The sequence below is a fragment of the Apteryx rowi genome, unplaced genomic scaffold, assembly GCF_003343035.1.
Source record: "Apteryx rowi isolate R43461 unplaced genomic scaffold, aptRow1 scaffold_468, whole genome shotgun sequence".
NCBI lineage: Eukaryota > Metazoa > Chordata > Aves > Apterygiformes > Apterygidae > Apteryx > Apteryx rowi.
This window is the reverse complement of record NW_020450725.1, coordinates 724,299-732,948: the sequence shown is the minus strand read 5'-3', so window position 1 is coordinate 732,948 and position 8,650 is coordinate 724,299.

The window sequence follows — 8,650 nt, the reverse complement described above, 5'->3', positions numbered from 1 at the left end:
CTTTTTTTTAACAGTTCAGAACTCAGCCAAATGTTACAATCCGGAAACCCTTCATCAGATGGACTGAGATCTGCACAATATTACTTATACTCCTTATCTCTAGCCTTTGCTTGTCTTGCCTTTTGAGATAAGGCTTTCAGAACCAGGCTTGGCCACTATCCAGAGTCTGAATAATGTTCAGCGTGCAGGAACCTTTCTCATCGAGCCCTGAAGCACTACTCTGGAAAGCAGGCTAAATAATCAGCAATAGAAGGTGGAAGGAGCTCAAGCCCAGCACTATCTTTATAAATGTTTTTATGGTGTCTTATTCTTTGCTAAAAGTCTTGTCTCTGGGCAACAGGAAGAAAAGAAGCCTCATGGTTGCTACTTTTTGGGTCAAGTGAATCCTTCTGGAAGGACAAGCAAGTTGCTCCTTTCCTGGAGCTTGAGTGAGAGTGTTGGGAAGGAGACACCTCTGGAAGGACAAGCAAGCAGAGAGAGCCAAATGGCAAAAGGAAGGCAGCAACTGGGGAGCCTGGAGGATGAGTGGGGACCGGTGAGGAGAACACAATGCAGACAATACAGCCAGGCCGCAGAGAGGACAGAAAGAAAAGGATTTGTCCTGGTGTCCGGGGGGGTCTGCATGGAGGTTGCTGATCATATGCAAAGCTCTAAAATTTGCTGGGCCGTGAGCAAGGGCTGTGAACCTGTGCTGCAAAGATGCAGTGGGCACATTTTAATCTGTCTCCCTGAATTTCCAAAACCATGACCTTGTTCAAAATCCTTTTGTACTAAACCGTCCTGTATGATCCCAATTCCTTTTGGTGTGATGAGAAGAAGTACAGTCAACAGTGACTAATCTGGCCAGCACAGGAGTCCGTCTCACACTGTGGCCAGCTCAGTACCTATTTCTGCTTTGGAGGAATGCACAAACTTACATACTCTGCTGAGGCCATTGCATGTCTGAATGCAAAGGGAGTTTTTCGTGGGCAGGGACTTTGATGTAGCCTGAATGAAATACACCAGGTGAGGATCTGGCTCTCTTAAGTGTGGCTAATTCTACTGTTTAACTACAACAAATAACCTTGTGAAGAGACCTCTCTTTTGGGCAAAAATGCCTATTGATTTTAAAAGAAATGCCTGCCCAGAGCAGGATATGGCTCTCCTGGAGGTTTGACGTTTATGGGCACGTGTTGCAGTTGATATGTGTGGGCTGTGTGAGGGCAGCATTTGGCCATTGCAGTACCATCATCACCGCATGAAGTCTGGGGAGGTCCTTGGTCAGAAACAGATTGTTGCCTTGTCTGTGCGGGACAAGGAGATGTTAGACCTGGAGAAACACGATGTTTAGCTTATATTAATACAAAATGAGATCCTGGTTCTGACTGAGAATCAGTATGACTGAGATTTCTGGGCCTTGCTATTCTGTGAATAAAAGTTGCTGTCACTGGTGACAATATGGACATATAACCAGATCTCAGACTTAGCTCTTCATGCAAGTGAAATGCCATGACAGTTCACCCTTAATGTGCTCCAAGAAATTATTCTTTTTATTAGCAGTAAGCACTAACATACTTCCGTGTTAAAATGTCCAGAATCATTATACTTTCTTTAGGAAGAAAAGGGGGAATATATTTTTAAAAACCTTCATCTCTGTAGTCATAAAACAATTAACTTCTTTCTTGACCTTTCTCTTGAAGGGAGCAATAATAATGTTTCATTTGCTCCTATGAATGGTAATGTGATGTGTCCCCAAAAAGTAATAGGTATGCAATTCAATATGTCTCTGCCACTCTGCAATCAGTAACAGGGGAGAGGTTGCTGCTTATTTAGAAATTCTCTAAACTAGGTCATTACTCATGTTGTATTTCGCTTGCATGCTATGCTCTTACATTTAAATATTGGGAACTGGTCTCTAATAAGACACAGTAAGTACAGTTAATGACTGGGTACCACTGCCTCCTTCTGTGATTCTGAATCCTGAGTAACCATGGAAAATTCTTCAGTAAGCTGTGGTGAATTTCTGCAAATATTAAATTGTCACTGGAGGAAAGAAAGAAACCAGGATGGAAGTTCAGGAAACCATCTATAATTTTCTATTTTTCTATAATTTCAATAATTTTTCTATAATTTTTATTATCCTTGGGCAGGTAAATGTTATTTACAGTGAGCAAATCCTGACTCCCTGAGCAGTATCACTGATTTCAGTGCAACTATTCAGGTTAAAAAACATTAGTCTTTATGAGTAGGAGGGTATGATATAACCCTCCTTGTTTGGGTATACATATGCTCACAGACAGCAGAACTTTTTAAACATCCCGCCCAGATGCTGAAAACTGCAATCAATGGCAGTTTTGCAGCTGTTTTCAAGACCGAACCTTTTTAAAAAAGAAAAAAGAGCTTTTTGTTGGAATATATGATAAATGTTGACAGGCCTGTCTTCCTTTTTTTTTTTTTTTTTTAATCTGCTGCTGGGTAGGGCTTCATTTGGACCAATATTTTCCATACAAAAACTGTCATTGGGGCCTTAGAAAAAGGAAGCTAATAGTATTAATCTTCCCAGCATGTTGTTTGATGGCCATGCATGCTCAAGGCACCACAGAGGTGGTGGAGGACAGGCTGCCTGTAACTCCACAAAAGCCAAATGGATCATTCTGGGATATGTAGCACTCCCCATGCCTTCCCATCAGTTCTGTTCTTGCAAACTTGTTTTAACAATCAAGGGGACATTGTTCCCATCACCAATGATGCAACTTTGATGGAGATTTAGCCATTAGTTGCTGTGTAATGCACCCAGAGCTAGATGCTGCAAAGAGTTTTATCAAGCCAGCTGAAGTCGCTGCTCATTTTCCCACAGCTGCCTGTATTGGATGTAGCAGCATCTGTGTCTGAGATAAGGCCTAAGCAGTTTATCAGTACTCCTTCTCCTCACTGCCTGAGTCCCAAGTAGGTGTTTATTTTTTCCTGGAAAAGAAAGAATCACTTGAAGAAAAGCCTTGATATATTCCTTCAGGATGTGATCTGTTGGCTATTGAAGGGTGTGGCAAACCTGGCCGTTGCCTGCCTCAGAGAGACATTAGAAAGAGAAACACAGATCAGAAATAGCAGAGAAAGGGGACTATTGCAAACATAACAGCAGGTGATTCCTTAACAACTCTTCTGTTTATTAATAATGATATTTTGCATTGATAAACTGTCCAGCATACTGTAGGATTTCAGAGCCCACACCCTGCTGCACAGCTCACTTTTGTGCTCACGAACAGGAATCTCACAATTAAGCATCTCCTTGTGCATGACTGTGTTTCTGCCTCTTCAGAAGCAAAATGTACTGACACTGGAGTATGACCTGACCATGGTATAAACTACCCTATAAATCCATTGCACCAATCATTTGATTAATTTAGCATATTAGCCAGCATATTATAAGATTCTGAGCTGGATATCCAGGGGTGTCAAATATCCCTAAGTTATTTCATGCCAGCTGTTATTCTATAGTCTATTCAAGTACAGTAAAGCTCTCTTGGGGTGCACATCATACCACCTGAGACAGTTACAGCAGAAGACAAATAAAGAGGATTGCAGCTGACAGCTCTGTGTGAATCTAATGCTTGATTTCTTTTATAAAGGGCAGCTGTTGTAAGGCTCCTAATCCATAACAACCTAAATAACACAGATGAACCTGTTCAATAAACTGAATTCATTCCTGAATGTCTTTTTTCCTTGTAAGGAGAAATATCCTTACCTATTGAGGCCTTCCTCAGACAACTGGAAGAAGCCTCACATTTGCAGGCCCTGGTCCTCTTGGGGGACTTTAACCACTCCAATATCTGCTGGAAGGGCACAAGCAATCTACAACAGGGCACAAGCAATCCAGGAGGTTTCTGGAGTGCACTGATGGTAACTTTCTGACACAGGTGATGTAGGAACTGATGAGTGGAGGTGCTCTGCTGGGTGAAGAACAAGGAAGAACTGGTCGGGGATGTGAAGGCTGGGGCAACTTTGATACCAGTGACCATGAGATGGTGGAGTTCAGGATCCAGAGAAGAGGGGAAAAAGCAAAAAGTGGGATCACAGCCCTAGGCTTCAGGAGAGCAGACATTGGCCTATTCAGGGGTCTGTTTGGAAGAATCCAAGGAGATCCAAGAAAAGGGATATGGCCCTGGAAGGAAGGGGTATCCAAAAGAGTTGGTTTATTTTCAAGGATCACCTCCTCCAGCCTCAAAAATGGTCCATCCTGACGAGCAGGAAATCAAGCAAAGGTGGCAGGAGGCCTGCCTGGATGAACAAGGAGCTTCTGTCTAAACTCAGACACAAAAGGGAAGTGTGCAAGAGGTGGAAACAGGGACAGGTGACTAGGAGGAATATAGAGACACTGTCCAAGCATGTGGGGATGGAGTGAGGAAAGCCAAAGCCCACCTGGAGTTGAATCTGGTGAGGGACTTGAAGGAAAACAAAAAAGACTTCCACAGGTATATCAGCAGCCAAAGGTAAGGAAAGGATACTAGGGAAAATGTGGGCCCTCTGCTGCATGGGGCAGAGGCCCTGGTGAGAAAGGACAGGGAAAAGGCCAATGTACTTAATGCTTTCTTCCCCTCAGTCTTTGCTAGAAAGACCAGCCTTCAGGAATTCCAGTCTCCTGAGACCAGAAGGGAAGTCTGGAGCAAGGCACACCTATCCTCTGTGGAGGAGGATCAGGTAGGGAACATCTGAGCAAACTTGACAGACACAAGTCTATGGGACCTGATAGTATGCAGCTATGAGTGCTGACAGAACTGGCCAATGCCATTGGGATGCCACTCTTGATTATCTTTGAAAGGTCATGGGAACTGGGAGAGATTCCTGAGGACTGAAAGAGAGCAAATGCCACTCCTGTCTGCAAGACAGCCAAGAAGAAGGATCTAGGGAACTACAGGCCGATCAGCCTCACCTCGGTCCCTGAGAAGGTGGTGGTGAAAATAATCCTGAAAACTGTTTCCAAACATATGAAGGACAAGAACATGATCAGGAGTAGTCAGCATGGATTTATGAAGGGGAAATCATGCCTGATAAAACTGGTAGCGTTCTTTAATGAAATGACTGGCTCAGTGAATAAGGGGAGAGCAGTGGATGTTATTTATTTCGACTTTAGTAAGGTTTTCAACACTGTCTCCCGTAACATCTTCACAGACAAACATAGAAGTATGGGATAGATAAATGGACAGTGAGGTGGACTGAGAACTGACTGAACCGTCAGGCTTGAAGAGTTGTGATCAGCAGCATGAAGTCCAGGTGGAGACCATTCACAGGTGGTGTACCACAGAGCTCAATACTGGGGCCACTACTGTTCAACTTCTTCATCAGTGACCTGGATGAAGGGACAGAGTGCACCCTCAGCAAGTTTGCTGATGATACAAAATTGGGAGGAGTGGTTGATAGACCAGATGATTGTGCTGCCATTCAGAGGGACCTCAACAGGCTGGAAAAATGGRCTGACAGGAACTTCATGAAGTTCAACAAGGGGAAATGCCAAGTCCTGTGTCTGAGGAGAAATAACGCCAGGTACCAGGACAGGCTGGGGTTTTAAAGCTGCTTTGCAGAAAATGACCCAGGGATCCTGGTGAGCAACAACTTGAACAAGAGCCAACAATGCACCCTTGTGTCAAAGAAAGCCAACAACCATCTGGACTGCATTGGGAAGAGCATTGTCAACAGGTYGAGGGAGGTGATCCTTCCCCTCTGCTCAGCACTRGTGAGGCCACATCTGGAGTGCTGTGYCCAGTGCTGGGCTCCCCAGGACAAGAGAGACATGGCACTACTGGAAGGGTTCATTGAAGGGTCATGATTAAGGGACTGGAGTATCTGTTATATGAGGAGAGGCTGAGAGAGATGGAACTGTTTAGCCTGGAGAAGAGAAAGCTCAGGATGATCTTACCAATGTGTATAAATACCTGATTGGGGCGGGGGGGGGGGAGGGGGAAGAGAGTAAAGAAGACAGAGCCATATGCTTTTCTGTGACATCCAGTGACAGAACAAGTGACAATGGGCACAGATTGAAGCACAGGAAATTCCATTTAACAGTAGAAGAAACTTTTTTACTATGAGAGTGATCAAACATTGRAACAGATTGCCCAGAGAGGTTGTGGAGTCTCCATCCTTGGAGATATTCAAAACCCAGCTGGACAATGTCCTGGGCAACCTGCTCTAGGTGACCCTCCTCCGCAAGCTCAGGAAGTGTGGGCTAGATGAGCAGACAGTGAGGTGGCTTGAGAAGTGGCAGAAGGGCAGAGCTCAGAGGGATGTGCTCAGTGGTGCAAAGTCTAGTTGGAGGCCTGTAGCCTGCGGTGTCCCCCCGGGGTCACCACTGGGTCCAGTCTTGTTCAACCTCTTCATCAAAGACCTGGATGAAGGGACAGGAAGTTTGCTGATGATCCAAAACTGGGAGGAGTGGCTGACACGCCAGAGGGCTGTGCTGCCCTTTAGAGGGAGCTCGAGCAGCTGCAGAAATGGGCAGAGAGGAACCTCATGAAGTTCAGTGAAAGAAAGTGTAGGATSCTGCACTTMGAGAGGAATAACCCCACGCACTGGTACAGGCTGAGGGCTGACCTGCTGGCAAGCAGCTCTGCGGAGAAGGAGCTCGGCTTCGCTTGGCTCATTTCTTGGCTTGAGAAAGCTGTCTTGTTCCTAACCTTGCTTTCAACTGGTTTCTGCTGGTTTATCTACCTGTACTGCTCTAGGATGTATCAGTTACAGTTGTGAGACTTGTATTCTTGGKTGCATTCTTGTCTGAAGCTCCTGGTAACAGTTGCCCCTTTCCCACCCCCTTTGGAGACTCCTTGTCTGAGGCCCCTAGTAACAACTGGGTCTGCAGCTTCCCCCTCCAACCCCAGGCTGCTTTGAGCATTCAGTCCCAGGGGCACCAGGAAAAAGCCACCGCTCCTTGCAACAGTGACCAGAGGGTTTTGCTGTGAAGGACCCAGCAGACTGTGGCTCTCTGGGAAGTGTCAGTGCCCCAACAGAGCTCTGGAGTTGGGCGTCAGGCCTGGCTGGGCTCCCTTTCTCATCTCCGGGGGCTCTCCGCACATTGCTGCAGCACAGGGGCATCAGCCCTGCTCACCCTGTGCTGTCCCAGCCCTCCATGCTGTGTCAGAGCTCAGCTCCTTGCAGGGCCACCCACCACACAGGCTCACCGAATCACAGAGGCACACAGCAGTTGAGGCTGGCAGGSACCTCTGGAGATCRTCTRCTCRCTCCTCCCAGGCCCAGCCACTCACATCCCTGCCTTCTGCCCACCATCACCACCACTGGCGTCACTCCTCCTCTGCAGCCCTCCAGTCCCAACCTCGTACAAGACCAGAGCTCCTGCCTCAAGAGCACCACACCCTCCCTTCCCTTCCTTCCCCYRACWTGTCTTGCACACAGTGTCTACTGGCCTCRACAGMAGTGGGCACCAGCTCCCCTCAAAAGGCACACGAACCTGCACCCATCAGCCCTGTCTCTGCCTCCAGACTCCCTGGAAGGTGAGCAGCAGAATGACAGCACCAGTGCCCACATCCTGATGCTCCCTGATCCACCAGATCCCTGTGCTGTGAGGCACCACGAGCTCTTGGCCAGACCTGCGAGCCCCCCAGCAGCGTGCCACAGAGCTGCCGCCTGCCCCGCAGGCATGCAGGGGGCTCCCGCACTCACCAGCTGCCCTGCACAGGGCTGTGGGCAGCTCAGGCAGCCAGAGGTGCCTCCCCAACGGGGAAAGCAGAGGGAACTGCCTCTGCAAGCTGAAAAGCTGCCTGGGCTCTCCCTCCAAGGCGGGCTGAGAGAGCAAAGCTCTCTGCTCTGCACCTCCATGTCCATGCTGCTGGCTGCTCTCCTGCCTCTGCCTCCAGCCCCACATTGCAGACCGACTCCCACAGTGGCCGGGCCAGCATTTGGCTCAGCCCTGCAGCCCTGCTGCCCCAGAGCACCCTCAGTGCTAACAACTGGAGGCCCTGGGCCTCCAGCACAGGCAGCTCACAAGCAAGCCGCCCTCTGCCCTGGCCAATATCTGCTGCCTCCTGGGCAHGGCTTGGGGCAGGGCTCCTTGGCCTGGGCCCATGTGCACCCAGCTGGGGCGCAGCGTGGCGGGGGGCCGAGGGGCAGTGCCCATCCCTGCAGCAGCTGCCTTCCCAGCAGCCAGGGAGCCTGCGCGGGCAGAGCTGCGGGCAGAGGCGTGAGCGTGGGGCTGCCAGGGCACGGGCACAYGGGCTCCCTCGGCACCAGGCAGCTGCAGAGGGACAGGGCCCGCGGCACCCTGCRGCCGGGCGTGCTGCCAGCGTGCCCTTGGCTCCTCGAGTGTCCTGCCGGCTGGTGCTTTCTTGGAGGCAGCAGCCCTGAGTCGGGCACTGCGTCGAGGGTGCCTGTACCACCAAGMGGGAACTTTCCCAGGCCTCCCACACAGGCCTTGGGCCGCCTGCTGCCTCTCCAGCCATCCGGGGAGCCCCAGGGAAAGGGCCTCACTCTCCATCCCACCCCTGGCCCTGGCAGCTCCTCAGCTGCACACGGATGCAGAGCAGAGCCTCGCTGCGACCCAGGCGTGCCACGAGAGCCCGCTCGCGGGGGAGCCTGGGGGCAGTGCGCGGTGTGCTGGCACTGGGCGCCGTGTTTGGGGAGACATCACTGCTGGCATTGCCTGCATGGCCAGGACACAGGGGTCTGGCAC